The following is a 16,149-nucleotide window of genomic DNA, read 5'->3' on the forward strand; positions in this document are numbered from 1 at the left end:
TAACTTAGCTGCATCTTAGAATAAAGTTTGAGAATTTTATAGAAATAAAAATTATATTCAGCACCCAAGGTAAAGTTCACAATATTTGGCATCTAATAAAAAATTAGATATAAAAATTGTAGAAGAATAAGATGCATAAATCAGGAGAAAAACCAATCAATTGAAACTGACCCAGAAATGACACAGACGATAGAATTAATAGCCAAAAAGATATTAAAGCTATTTTTGTAACAGCATTCCGTATGTTCGAGTAGCTAAAGAAAAGATTGAACATGCTTAGTAGAGATAAAGAAGATGTAAAAAGGGCCCAAATCATATATCTAGAGATTTATTTATTTATTTTAAAATAAGTTTTTATTGATTTCAGAGAGAGGAAGGGAGAGGGAGAGAAAGGTAGAAGCATTAATGATGAGAGAGAGTCATTGATCAGCCACTTCCTGCACACTCCCTACTGGGGATTGAGCCAGAAACCCGGCCATGTGCCCTGACCGGGAATCTAACTGTGACCTCCTAGTTCATAGGTTGACACTCAACCTCTGAGTCTCACTGGCTGGGCAAGATTAAAAAACTACAATGTCCGATACGAAAAATGAACTGGATGGGATTAGACATTACAGAGAAAAGAATAGTGAACTCAAAGACACAGCAATAGAAACTATCCAAAATAAAATACTGAGAGGGAAAAAAAACCCTGAAAAATAATAAACAGAACATCAGTGAGCTGTGGGACAACTTCAAGAAGCCTAATACACAATTGATACAATAATTGAAATCCTCCCAAAATGAAAGAACAATAAAAATGTTGAAGAAATAATAGCTAGAAATTATCTAAACTTGTTGAAAATTATGTACTCACATATCCAAAAAGCTCAACAAGCTTCAAGTGCAAAAAACATGAAGAAAAATACACCAAGACACATCATAATCGATCACTTTAAATAGTGCAGCTAATAATTCTACAAAGGACATAAAATGAAATTCTAAAACACAGAACTAATTTATAAGAAGGCAGAAAAAGAATACAGAAAACAAATAGCAAATTAAAAAAATCACATTAAATATATATGGTCTAAATTCCCTCAGAAAATAGCAGAGATTGACAGATTGGATAAATAAAGCAAAGTCCAACTATCGGCTGCCAACAAGAAACTCACTTTAAATATAAATCCACAAATATTGAAAAGGAAATGGATAGTAAAGGCTATACCATGCTGCATTAGATTCCTAGGGCTGCCATAATAAATTACCACAAACTTAGTGATTGAAAACAAGGTGTTGGCAGAGTTGCTTTCCTTCTGGAGGCTCTAGGGGCAAATACATTTTCTTGCCTTTTCCAGGTTCTAGAGGCCACCCACATTCCTTGGCTCATGCCCCTTTCATATTCAAAGCCAGCCTTTTGCCAGTTGAAAAATCTTTCTCACCTCACATCTCTCTGACTCTGGGCTGTCTCCCTCTTTCTCTTACAAGGACCCTTGTGATTATACTGGGATCTCCTGGATCACCCAGCATAATCTTCCTATTTTAAGGTCAGCTGATTAGCATTTTCAATTCCATCTGCAACCCTAATTCTCTTCCTCCATGCTATCCAACATGTTCACAGGTTTCAGGGATTAGACATAGACATCTTTGGGGAGTCATTATTCTGCCTACCCCACCATCCATACACAAAATCCCCCACGTCTTGTCAATTACAAGGATTAAACAAATCTTATTTTTTCGAGAATATTTTTTTAAAGGTACATCATGGGAGCTTCACCAAATTTGATTTGGGTAAGAAAGTTGGTGAACAGGAAAAACGTTGCTTTAATTCTTGGCATAAAACATCACCAGTGCCCAGCCAGCATGGCTCAGCTGTTCAGCATTGAACCTAGGATCCAGATCACGGTTCAATTCCCAGTCAGAGCACATGCCTGGGTTGTGGGCTCCATCCCCAGTAGGAGGCATGCAGGAGGCAGCCAATCAATGACTCTCTCATCATGGATGTTTCTATCTCTCTCTCTTCCTCTCCCTTCCTCTCTCTGAAATCAATAAAGACATTTAAAAAAATCCATCAATCCCAAAACAATTAAAACACATACACACATATCACCAATGACACCCCATGGCTCTCTCCCTGCTGAAAAGATCTTGGAAGCCACTCAGGTAAAGACTTGTTTTTGAAAAGGTACTTATAGGCCTCCAAATTCATGAAGGCAATGATGCCAACCCCCCAGGATCTCACCCGGTTAGTCAGAATAAGCAGCTACTGACAAAGGGATTTTAGAAAATTCTTCCCAGCCAGAGAAACTGTCCTTTCTTAATCCTGAAAAGGTTGCCCCCATTGGGTAACCAGTGGTGGCCTTTTTACAACCACACATCTATTATGGCTGTGGTTTCCCCTGTGTTAATCAACTCAAAGCTGGACCTGGAATCAAACACTCGTTAGAGCCCCTCTCTGGATTACAATAATGGGTGCTGCCACTCATACAGCCATGCTGGATTCTGACTGTGCACCTGCAGGTGTTTATTAGAAACCTATGACTGAAATAACAATTTATTACCAACTGGGTGACTAAAAAAAATTATTTTCTCACAGTTCTGGAGGGTAGAAGTCCAAAATCATGGTGTCAGCAGGGTTGGTTCCTCTGGAGGCTCTGAAGGAGAGTTTGCTCCATGCCTCTCTTCTAACTTTTGATGGCTGTCAGTAATCTCTGACCTGCCTTGGCTTGTAGCTGCATAGCTCCAATCTCTGCCTCCATATTCACATGGCTTTCTCTCCTACCTTTCTTCTCCTTTGTATGTGTCTTCTCCTCTTCTTATAAGGACATTTGTTATTCAATTTAGGGCCCACCCAGTTATTCCAGATGATCTCATCTGTATATCCTTAATTCAGTTACATCTACAAAGACCCTTTTTCCAAATAAGGTCATAATTGCAGGTACAATGAGCTAGGACATGGACAACTTTTGGAGAGCCACTACAGAGTAGAATCTAGCCCCCAAATGGCACTGGGTGGAATACAGCCACTGAGTCCAAACCCCATTCGCTCAGGTGTAGTGAACTATTCAAGGCCACCCCCAATCATCACTACATTTTACTCCCTTTACCAATGCATACAATCTTTTCTAGCCCAGAATGCCCTTTCATATGCCTAGAAAACTCCTGGTTGTCCTTCACAATCTATTCCAAAAATCTCCTTCTTTATCAGATCTTCTCTGGCCAAACTCCTCAAGTAATACTGTTTAAACCATCTTTGTGTTTCTCTTTCTCCAGTGAATCATGTGTGTACCTCTATTATAGCACGTATTACAATTATTTGTTTCTCCTACTAGGCTATGAACAACCTAAGAATACAAATATCCTCATGCTCCCATGCATCCATTTAATCAACAAATATTTACCGAGTGTCTGTTATGCATTAGGCACATAAGAGCAGCTAAGGAGAAGTACACACGGCTAAGACATTTTATAATGTGGGAAACCAACCTACCCAGGACTGGAAGACCAGAGAAATTTTCTGAGGATGTGGTATCCTTTGAGCTGAGAGTTGAAGAATATAGTGGGATTTAACTGGAAAGAGGAGGGAAGAGTATTCAAGGCAGAAAGAATAATGTGGGCAAAGACGTAGTGGTAAGAGGAAGTTCAAGGGCTGGGAGTTCCTATGGTTGCAAAACGAGACTGGGGTATAAGCAAGGGTCAGAGAACTCAGGAGCTGTAGCACACATCACACAGGGCTTTTTAAGGTGTTTTGTCATTATTCATCCTTATGTCCCTGCTTAATCAACGTTGAGTGAATGAATAAAAATTAACAATCAGCAGTTGCCAGATGGGAGAGTGGTTGGGAGTTGGATGAAAAGAGAAAGAGTACAAATCCCCAGTTATAAAAACAGTCATGGGGATGTAAAGTGCAGCATAAGGAATACAGTCAATAATATAGTCAATAATAACTATGTATGGTGTCAGGAGGTACTAGACTTAATGAAGTGATCACTTCATAAGTTATATAAATGCCTAAGCATTATGTTGTACACCTGAAACTAATATAATATTGGATGTCAACTGTAATGAAAAAATAAAAATATATTAAAGAGTAAGAACTTAGAATAATTGTATTATATAATAAATAAAATAATTAAATAGATATTTTAAAAATAGAAAATAACCTTAATAGCAATTAGAAAAACCCAAATTAAAATAAAACTCAAGAGGACCCTAGTAAATAAAATAAAAAATGAAAGAGAAGTAACAAATGACACCAAATAATACAAAGGATTATAGAATAATACTAAGAATAATTATATGCCAACAAGTCAGACAATCTGATAGAAATGGATAAATCTTTAAAACATACCATCTTCCAAGACTGAATCAAGAAGAAAAAGAAAATCTCCTGACACCATACATAGTTATTATTGACTATATTATTGACTGTATTCCTTATGCTGCACTTTACATCCCCATGACTGTTTTTATAACTGGGAATTAGTACTCTTTCCCTTTTCATCCAACCCCCAACCACTCTCCCATCTGGCAACTGCTGATTGTTAATTTTTATTCATTCACTCAACGTTGATTAAGCAACCAACAAACCAAAGCACTATCAAAAAACTCCCAACAAACAAAATTCCTGGGCTGGATGAATTCACAGGTGAATTTTACCAAACATTCAAAGACCTAACATCTATCCTTCTCAAACTATTCCAAAAAAATCAAGAGAAGGGAAGCTTTATTTTATGAGGCCAGCATCATCCTAATTCCAAAACCAAATAAGGACACTACAAAGAAAGAAAATTATAGGCCAATATCCCTGATGAACATAGATACAAAAATCCTCAACAAAACATTAGCAAACCAAATTTAACAATACATTAAAAAGATCAGATACCATGATCAAGTGGGATTCATTCCTGAGATGCAAGGATGGTTCAATATTCATAAATCAATGAAAGGAAAAAGGTAAATAAAAAATAGAAATTTGATCATCAGCACTGAGGTCCCACCAAAGCACCTTTGCTTTTACCATTTGTTCATCAACAAATAAACATACATTTATCCTTTGGCCCTGGCCGGTGTGGCTCAGTTGGTTGGAGCACTGTCCCATGCACAGAAGGGTCTTGGGTTCAATTCCCTGTCAGCACACGTACCCAGGTTGCGGGTTTAATCTCTGGTTGGGGTACATGTGGGAGGCAACCAATCAATGTTTCTCTCTCTCTCTCTTCCTCTCCCTTCCTCTCTCTAAAATCAATTTAAAAACATATCTTCCAGTGAGGATTAAACACACACAGACTTAAATCTTTTAAAGCTGAATTTGTACTCAATAGTGATTGATTCAGATTTGAAAGTATAGTGGTTTCAAACAAAAATAAACAAAATAGTAGGTACTTATTAAAAATTACCAGTATACTAAGATCTGTACCAAATATTGGATTGGACTTGGTCTAAGTCAAAGATAATTTTAATGTATGAAGAAAAGAGACTAAAACAATATAAACAAAGATCTAAAATATACCCACCCCCAAGGAAAAGGAGCTCAGGCTGCAGCACTGATTGATCATCCTGGTCTCAGAGAGTGAGCTGCATCAGTTACCTGGGGAGTTGTTAGAAATACAGCTTGTTGGGAGAAAAAGGGACATCTGTAATATTTTAAACAAAAATACACACACACACACAAAGATAACATAGAAAAAAAAGTACAGCTTGTTAAAAATAAAGAAATTCAGGCCCCACCCTAAACTCAGATCAGAATTTCTGGGGACGTGGCTCAGACTGCCACCAGCTTGCTATTAAGCAATTCCCAAGCACACTGAAATTTGAGCATGACTACTCTAGTGACTTTTTTGCTATGGCAAAAATATATCTAGTGATTTTTTAATAGTGAAATGTTAGCAGTGCTATTTATAGTGGAGCTAGAGGAGGATGGGGCCTAGAACAAATGAGGAGAGGAAGGTGGTGGATTCTGGAAAGATCAGTAGTAAAAGCAAGATTGGAGAAGGAAGGTGAGTTAGATTCCTGAAATAAACAATCCTGAAAGGACTTATTAGTACTTTTTAATGAACAGTTCTCCCCTAGTGATGAAGAAGGTGTCCAGGTGACTGGTATAAACTGAGGTACTTATTCTCCGAGCCCTGTACCAAGTAAGGTATCACCCTGACACTTCTTCATGATCACAAAGTGCGTTCATACCACTGAGAATCTGCAAGGTGGTGGCATAGTCCAAAGGTTGAGGGCCCAAGAGCAAGGGGAGAAAGCCAATCCAGCAGCCAGAGCTGCTCCAGTCCTGCAAGTGGCTGGGGTAGAAGCAGTAGTCAGCGGACAAACACCAGTTCTCCTGGGGACACATGCTATCTATGGCTAGGAATTTGGTACAGGTTTGCCAGCTGGCCAGGGAGACCAATAGACCCTTCCAGAGAGCAGGTCAATGGAACCTGGATGCCAAACAGGCATAGGGGGAGGGTGCACAGAAGCAGCCACTGGAGTGATCCCTGCAGGGTCCCTTGGCTCTCAGCCAGCCCCTGGGAGAAATATTTTGTATTTCCAAAAATTATATTTTTGACATGTGCAAAACTTTATTAACAAAAAACAAATGTAAATTTCTTAGATCCTGGTTGCCTGGCCTGGGCTCCCTGCAAGGTGGGAGAAGAGTCTATGAAACATAGTCTGTGGAACATCAATGTTTGTTTCCATGTTGCCAGTAATTAAAGAAGCCTTTGGATAAAGACTTATGCGACAGGGCAAGGAAAAAGAGGTCAGGGATAGCAGATAGGGCCCCAATTCTTCCTCACTCTTTCCTACTTTCAAATTGAGGTCACATGATAAATGGGATTCCAGCTCACAGACCACCTTCCCTTTGGAGACATCATACAGACAACTTCAGACAAAAGCCACCTTAACCTGTAAGCTAAGAGACCTTGCTTTTCTCTCAAGACCAGTGCTTCTGCTCTACCTTGAGGTTAAGGGATCCAAAGCTTGTGAGGGGAAAGAGAAAGAAAGTATAGGGACAAAGCCCCTAGGTCACATGTGTGACCCCTAACGATGTCTACACTCTGATCCCCAGGACCTGTGAATATGTTTCATGACAAAAGTGTCTTTGCAGGTGTGATTAATGTTACAGATCTTGAGACAGGAAGTTAGTCTGGACTATCTAGGTCGCCCATCTAATCACAGGAGCTCTCAAAAGCTGAGAACCTTTCCAGGCTGAATTCAGAGCAATGCAATGTAAGACCAGTCAGGAGAAATTTAAAGTAAACTTAAATGAGTGAACTCAATCCACCAGTGTTGGTTGAAGATGGAGGAAGGGGGCCACAAGACAAGGAATGCTGGCAGCCTCTAGAAGCTGAGAATGTCCCTCAGATGACAGCCAACAAAGAAATAGGGACCTCAGTCTGACAACTGCAAGAAACTGAATTCTGCCAACATGAATGAGCAAAGAAATGGATTCTCCCTAGAGCCTCCAGAAAAGAATGCAGCTTGCAGACACTTGATGTTGACCCAGTAAGTTTTGCCCCATAGAATGGTGAGATAATAAGCAGGTGTCATTTTAAGCTGCTAAACTTGTGGTAATTTGTTACAGTAGCAATAGGAAACTAATACACCTCCCTTCCTCCAGACTGCCAGAGAGCAGGAAGTCCATGGGTGCTTGGAACTTTGCAGGAGCCAGCATGGGCCTCATGGGCTCATAGCTGACTGAAGTAGGATGGATGAAGATCTATACCCATGAAGTGGCTGGCTCCCTAGACCCTAGATGATGGGGGTTTGGGGAAGGTCAGTAGAATAAAAAATTTTTTTTTAAAAAGGATCACCACCTTTTACTTTCTATCCCAAACAGGGTAAAAAGGTTCAGGAAAATATTACCTGATTCCTTGTGGTCTTTATCTCCATCTGATTAGCTTGAGTGTAGCCAGGTCTGCTAATAGCACCTTTCTGTATCCTCAGGTCTGTGCTTAAGGGTCTGAAAGGGAAGAACTTTCCCAGAAGATACCAGGAGACTTAGCCTAGCTCTCAGGAGCTCGTAAGCCCTTGAGCCAGTGCCTGGAGTGCACACATGCCCAGAGCCAGCTCAGGTTCCCACACCTCCCCCAGAGTGGCCAACACTGTGCAGCTACTTATCAAATAGGAGAAGAGGCAGCACAGACACCTGAGACCAGGTGGGGACGTCTGTGAGAAGACAGAACCTCACCCTTTTCCCCAACTCTGTCCCGGTCATTCTCCTGCCACTGCCCTGCCACACTCAATCACTTCCTTCAATGTACCATGCATACTTAGGCCTCTCTAACTTTGATTAGCCAGACCTTTGTCTAGAATGCTCTCCCCTGTCTTGTCAAAATAAGTTTAGTCTTCAGAGTCCAGTCCAACTGTCATCCTCTCTGGGGAGCTTTCTCCAACTTTCCCTCATTTCCTACTCCAACAAGCAGAATTGTTGCTTTGCCATTCAGAGTATTTATATCACTTGGCACAGACCTCTCTATGTGCACTTGTTGGGTAATGGTTTGAAATATTAATCGGTGAATTCTATCCTTCCTCATACTTTCCTTCAGCTCCAATTCCTTTCCCCGTCTGAGCTGAGTCATCATTCGTTGCCTTAGGAAGAGGCTGACAAAGCAAAAGATGGAGGATTTTCAGCCTTTGAGTGCTCGGCCTTTGAGTTTCAAAAGTCTTATCACGAAAAGGCTTATGGAAAAAGTTTTATTGCTGGAGAGATTTGAGAGAGTTCCAATTCACATAATTCAAAGCTCCCTTCCCTTTCCTTCACTCCCCTCCCTTTGGAGATCAGATCAGAGCCAGGACCAGTGCAGCAGCTAATATCGCTATGAAAATGGTGTCCCTTCAAGTTGAGCAACACACAATCTACATGACTCTGCACAGTGGCCTTGGCACCAGGCTCTTTCCCTATTTCCACTCACTCTCCTTAGCAAGGAGGTTGTTATTGAAATTCTTGCCTCATCATAGTTGCAGGACAGCTGCTGTACCCAGGCTTCATATATATGTTCCAAGTGGAAAGAAGAAGGAAAGGCAAAAGCCCTTAGTGAGGACAGTTATTCAGGAAAGGATGCCCTGTGTATGCCTTGATCTTATAGGCCAGAATGGTATATATCCTCTGCTTACAGGGAAGGCTGGGAAACAACCTTGTAATTTTCCAAGTTCCATAATAGGAAGGCAAAGGAGAAGGTTTTCAGTAGCCAATTCCCACTGTCTACCACAAGGGGAGAGCATTTCTGGTAGGAGGCACAAAATCTCTGCTGTATTCCCAGGGCCTGCAACAGTGCTGGGGCACTGTGAGTGCTTGCCAGACACTTGCGGGATGAACAAATGGAGAGATGAAGTGAGAACACAGCATGGCAGAAGAGCAACAGACCATTCTAGGTGACTGTATTTAGCAAGCAAGAGAGAAAGCAGCAAGACAAGAGACAAAAGGATTTCATGGGAGCCAAAGAATGCAGGGCCTTGTGTTTGGATCTTTATCCTAAGACCAGTGAAGAGCCTTTGAAGAATTGTCTGGAGGGGTATAACTTGATTAGGTTTTTGTTTCAGGAAGATCATTTTGGAGATAGACAAAACAAAAGGTAAAGAGCCCATTGGAGACTATAGAAATATCCAAGGTAGAAAAAATGGTGGCCTGGAAGATACTGTGGTAATGGGAATGGAAAGAAGTAATCAGAATCTAGAAATATTTTGGAGACAGAACTGACTGCAGTTAGCAATGAATTGAGTGCGGAGAAAAAGAAAAAGCTCTGAATTTTCTGACTCAGGTTACTGGGTCCATGGTGCTACCACTCACTGAATCAGGAAGCATAGAATAGCAGGTTTGGACTTCTGGTCAAGATGGCAATGTAGGTGAACATGGTACTTGCATCCTCCCGCAACCATATCAAAAGTAAAACTAAACTACAGAACAACCACCATTCATAACCACCTGACATCTAGCTAAATAGAAGTCCTACAACTAGGGATTCAAAGAAGCCACAGTGAGACTGATAGAAGGGGTGGAGACGTGGAACATGCTGGTTCCACACCCATGTGTGGTAGATAAAAATCGGTATCTCAGTTGTGGAGGTCCCACTGAAGATCAAGGGATCCCAAACCCATATCAGCCTCCTAATCCCAGGGTTCCAGTGTTGGAAAGAGAAGTCTCCATAACTCTGGCTATTAGAAACCAGCAGGAATTGAGGCTGAGATGGAAGGCTGCTAAAGGGCCCTCACACAGACTTATTCTAACTCACTCTTTTTGAGCTCCAGCACTGGTATAGCAGCTCGAAATGCACCAGGGATATATGAGGAGGACCTGAAGTGTCTGGCTTCAGAGCAAGAGCTGGGGGGGGGGAGAAGGGGGGGAGCAGCTTTCTCCCAGACAAAAGTGTTAGCAGAGGCCATTATTCTTTTTCTGAGCCTGTCTCATATAGAATCAGCAGGTGGGTGCTGTATCTGAGTCTCCATCAACCTGGCTATCATTGTTTGCCTACCCTGGTGATTGCCTGGGACCCTGTCCCACCAAACTTGGGGACCCACCCAAGCTATTTCTAGTGCCTTTTCCATATGAATGGCCTGTCTTGGCTCATGTTTCAGACTTTCCTAAAATCTCTCAAATAAGCAGCATCTGACCTCAGCATGCCCCAAACCTCTTGCTGAGTGGCCCCAGGCCTGGCACTAGCAGCAGCTGGCTGTGATTCACAGCTTGGCCTCTCTCAGGCACCTCCAAGCCCAGCACAAGTAGCAGCCATCTGCAGATCGCTTTGTAGCTCATGCCAAGTGGCCCCAGGCAGAACACAGGCCGTGGCTGACCTTGGCGTGCACCTCCTGGGAGGCCCCAGAGCCAGTGCACCTGGTGGACAGCTTCAGTCCATGTCAAAGCACTACCCAACCACCTCCACAAGTGATACACTCAAGAGGCAGACTCAGCTGGTACCAGAGCCCCACTAAAGTAAGTTCTTCTCTGTGGGGTCAGCCCCTGCACAGCTGATTCTCCATAGTGGTTGCAGCCAGTGCTTGCAACTTATTGACCTGGGGGTAAATTCCTCCCATTGACATGCCAATAGCAATCAAGGCTCAACTACAACAGGAGAGTGTACACAGCCCACATGGGGGAGGGGGGAGGTGAGAGGTGGGAGAAAGGCACAATTGGAGTGCCCAGCATGGGTGATGGGAGATTGTGTCACTGGAACTATAAAACACCTATTACACTAAGCCACTCTATTAATCCCGGGAGACATAGCAGCTCTACCTAATACATAGAAACAAACACAAGGAGGTTGCCAAAATGAGGAGACAAACAAACATGTCCCAAATGAAAAATGAGAAGAAAACTCCAGAAAAAGAACTAAACAAAATGGAAACAAGCAATCTACTAGATGTAGAGTTCAAAACACTAGTTATGAGGATGCTCGATGAACTTAGAGGAAGAGTAGTTGAACTTAGAGAGAACTTCAACAGCATAAAAAGGACATGGAAACCATAAAAAATGACATGAAAACCATAAAAAAGAACCAGTCAGAAGTGAAGGATACACTAACTGAAATGAAGAATAATTTATAGGGAATCAACAGTAGAGTAGATGAAGCCGAGAATCAAATCAGTGATTTGGAATATAAGGAAGCAAAAAGCACCCAATCAAAACAGCAAAAAGAAAAAAGAAAAAAAATGAAGATAGTGTAAGGAGCCTCTGGGACAACTCCAAGTGTACCAACATTTGCATCATGGGGGTGATAAAAGAAGAAGAGAGAGAGCAATAAATTGAAAACCTATTTGAAAAAATAATGACAACTTTCTTAATCTGGTGAAGGAAATAGACATACAAGTCCAGGAGGTGCAAAGTGTCCTAAACAAAATGAACCCAAAGAGGCCTGCACCAAGACACATCATAATTAAAATGTAAAAGGTTAAGGACAAAGAGAGGATCTTAAAAGCAACAAGAGGAAAGTAGTTAGTTACCTACAAGGGAGCTCCCATAAGACTGTCAGCTCATTTCTTAACAGAAACTTTGCAGGCCAGAAGGGATTAGCACAAAATATTCAAAGTAATGAAAAGCAAGGACCTACATCCACGATTACTCTACCTGGCAAAGCTATCATTTAGAACTGAAGGAGTTATAAAGAGCTTCTCAGACAAGGGAAAGCTAAAGGAGTTCATCACCACCAAACCAGTATTACATGAAATGTTAAAGGGTCTTCTTTAAGAAGAAGGGAAAAAAGATAAAAAATATGAACAATAAAATGGCAATAAATACAACTTTCAATAAGTGCATCTAAAAACACACACACAAAATAAATGAAGAAGCAGAACAGAAACACATAAGTATAAAAAACATTTTTTTTGGTTGTCAGATGGGAGGGGTTTTGGGGCTATGGGTGAAAAAGGTAAAGGAATTAAGAAATACAAATTTATTATAACAGAGAATAGTCATGGGGATGTAAAGTACAGCATAGGGAATACAGTAAATAATATTTTAATAACTATGTATGGTGTCTGATGGGTACTAGATTTATCTGGATGATCACTTAGTAAGTTATATAATATCTAATCACTGGAGTGTACACCTGTAACTAATAGTGTATGTCAACAGTAATTGAAAAATAAAAAAAGTTTAAATAAAAAAATAAAGAAATAGCAGGTTTGGGTTTGGGGGAGTGGGTGATGATAAATACAGTTTGGACAATATATCAGACCCTGATATACTCACACCCCAAAGATTTACTCATCCCCACCTGACCCCCAAACCTTAGTCGCATGTTCAATGGGGAATCCCCAGCTGCAACCACTAGTGCCCATTAGCCTCATCCCACAGCAGACTGGTCTTGGAGCAAGTCTCTTTAGCAATCTTAACTGCTTCTGGTATAGCCATAGCAAGGGCATAGGCTCCTCACATGGTAGATAGGTGGTGGACTTGGGTAGCTGTGCCATCAGTACCTTCTCTACATGTTCCATGGGCAGCTATCATAAATGGTTTATTGTTCCATTTCAGGTCCTGCAGCTTTCCCAGCAGGTTCTCAGGTGAAGCGCTATCTCTGGCTCTTTGAATACCATGATGCACTACAGCTTTTCTGCCTCATTCCAATCTATTTGCACCAATAGTGCACCAATAGGGCTTCAAGCTCCAAGCTCTCCTTGGACTTAGCTGGAACCATTGGAGGCTATGGATTTTCTGATCAAGTTTAGGCTGAACTGAAGCACCAAATTGGATGTTTGTGGTCTGTGTTCTCCAGCGGATACCTGGAAGTGCCAGTTCATACAAACCAGAGGTGCATGAAGGTTAATATTCATGAAGCAGACCTGACCCAGGAGGTATAGGAGGAAAGAAGCCGCCACCAGATAAATCATCCTCCCCATGCCTTCCATCTCAAAGGAATGTTCCAAGAAACATGGTGTTTCTATAAGTCCTGTCTAGAGGACATTCTATGTGCCCAAACAACTGGCTGCATTTTTTCAAGGAAGCTGTGGCTAGTTTGATGTAGTAGTTTCCTAGAGGTACTGCAACAAAGTACCACAAACTGGGTGGTTTAAAATAATGAAAATTTATTCTCTTACATTTCTGGAGGCCAGAAGTCTCAAATCAAGGTATTGACAGGATTGTGCTACCTCGGAAGTCTCTAGGGGAGGATCCTTCCTTGTTTCTTCCAGCACCTGGTGGCCCTATGTGTTTCTTCGCTTATGACTGCATCACTCCAGTCTCTGCCTCTCTTTTCACATGGCCTTCTCCCCACTGTGTCTGTGTCTCTGTGTGTCCTTCCTCATCTTATAAGGACCCCAAACACACTAGATTTAAGGCCCACGCTATTCTAGTAAAACTTCCTCTTAACTAGTTACATCTGCAAAGACCCTGTTTCCAAATAAGGTCATGGTTGCTGGTATCAGGGGTTACGACTTCAGCATATCTTTTAGAGGGGCACAGTTCAGCCCACAGCACTTGGTAATATACCACCTTGTATTTGTTTCCTGCCTTCCCAGCCTCATTCACCATTTTTCTTTTACTCTTGGCTACCGTAGAATAGCACTTCCCAATAAAGTATTATCATATATATTTTGACTCAGGATGTGTTTCCTAGGATATCTATGCAAACTCAAACTTGTTGAGTTTGGGTCACCCAAGTGGAAAGATATCTATTAGCTGGTTAAAACTGAAGAACCTGAGAAAGGTATGGACAGGAAAAATAAATTATAGTAAATATCTATTTTGTTTACTCTGTATTCTTTGCTCTTCTTCTGATAATATTACCTCACTTTTCCTTTAGAAAGCTGTCCTTCCAATTCACTGTAGCCCTGGAGGACTGGCAATTAAGACCACCATTACCACCCCCAAATTCACTGAGCATTCCAGTGAGTAGGCATGTGACTCCAGTTAGATTTACCAAAGCCCTTTCCTGAGAGTGAAATAATGATAATGGGAGAGAGTTCTTTTTTTCCTTCAGAGTGATTATCTAGGGTGATAAAACCTCCAACCGTCTACAACCACTCCTATTCCTCCACCCCACTGCTTGAGGAAGGTCACAATAGAAGACAACGAGGTCAAAACAGAGGAACAGAACCAGAGAAGAAAATGGAGGGAGAGAAAGGCCTGACAACATTATTTGAATCCCCAGATACAGAAATGCTTGAGGTCCATGCATCCTCTAAACTAGCCTTTAAGCTGGCCAAAAATGTCTCTTTATTTTTGCCTGAGCTAGTGTGAATTAAGCTTCTATCATTTGAATCCAGAAGTCCTCACTATATAAATGTCATCATGATTAGATACTAACAGAACAGTTTAGATGCAAAAGTATGTAGCCTGACAAAAGCAGGGCTTAGGGCAGAGTCCCACAGAGAAGGAACATTTGAGCAGCAGTCAGAGAGAGCAATAAAGGAGACTGAAGAGTAGTGGCCAGAGAGAGAAGAAAACAAGGAGAGCGAGTCATGGAAGACAAAGGAAGTAAGGCTTGTATGCAGGGCATCCTCAAGAATGTCAAGTGCTGCTGAGATCAAACAAGAAATAGAAAGTGTCCTTTTGATTTGGCAGTAGAACATCCTGGTGATCTTGATGAAACAGCCTCCATGGACAAGAGGGGGCAGAAGTTTGATGACCAAGGGTTGAGGAATAAGCAAGGAAGAAAGTGGACATGAGTGTAGAAAACATTCAAAAAATTTGATTGTGAAAAGGAGAAAAAAGATAAGACAACAGCTGGAGAGCACACACATGGGAGGTGTCAATGAAGGTTGTTTATTTTGTTGGATTTTTTTAAAAAAATAACAAAGGCTTTCGGCTTTCGGCTTTCGGCTTTCGGCTTTCGGCTTTCTGCTCAGAGGAGGCTCAGGTGCAACTTTCTTCGGTCGTCCCGAATCCAGGTTTATCCGACACCAGCCACCTCCACCATGCTGCCGAAGTTTGACCCCAACGAGATCAAAGTCATATACCTAAAGGTGCACCGGCGGGGAAGTGGGTGCCACGTCTGCCTTGGCCCCCAAGATCGGCCCCTTGGACCTGCCTCCAAAAAAGGTTGGTGATGACATCGCCAAAGCAACAGGTGATTGGAAGGGTCTGAGGATTACAGTGAAACTGACCATTCAGAACAGACAGGCCCAGATTGAGGTAGTGCCTTCTGCCTCTGCCCTGATCATCAAAGCCCTCAAAGAACCGCCAAGAGACAGAAAGAAGCAAAAGAACATTAAGCACAGTGGAAATATCACAATTGATGAGATTGTCAACACTGCCCGACAGATGCAGCACCAACCTTTAGCAAGAGAACTCTCTGGAACCATTAAAGAGATCCTAGGGACTGCCCAGTCTGTGGGTTGCAATGTTGATGACCACCACCCTCATGACATCATAGATGACATCAACAGTGGTGCAGTGGAATGCCCAGCTAGTTAAGAACTACAAAGGAGAATGTTTCTATTAAAGATCATTTGACAACCAAAATAATAATAATAATAACAAAGAATTGAGCATATTTAAATGTTTATTGGAAGAGGCAAATAGGGAAGTAAAGATTGCAGCTATACGCTAGGGAGGGTAAAGAATGGTCCCTGGGAAGGTGAGGGGCTAGACTCCAGAGCACTGCCCCAAAAGACATACTGGTGTACTGCAAGAGTTTTTTAAACATGCAATACCTATTTATCCAGGGGCACTGACCTCTTTTCCCTTAGACTGTCAAATAAAAAAGTGAGAACAACCAACACAACAACAGCTGTCTGCTGTGAATGAGTCAA

At 41.6% G+C, this 16,149-nt stretch overlaps 1 pseudogene; it reads left to right on the forward strand.

The window, feature by feature from the left end:
* The first annotated feature begins 15,297 nt into the window (after positions 1-15,297).
* LOC107528731 (large ribosomal subunit protein uL11 pseudogene) lies at positions 15,298-15,859 on the forward strand (annotated as a pseudogene).
* The last annotated feature ends 290 nt before the right edge of the window (positions 15,860-16,149 follow it).

This window comes from Miniopterus natalensis, chromosome 1 (genome assembly GCF_054644295.1).
Source record: "Miniopterus natalensis isolate mMinNat1 chromosome 1, mMinNat1.hap1, whole genome shotgun sequence".
In the NCBI taxonomy this organism is placed as follows: Eukaryota; Metazoa; Chordata; class Mammalia; order Chiroptera; family Miniopteridae; genus Miniopterus; species Miniopterus natalensis.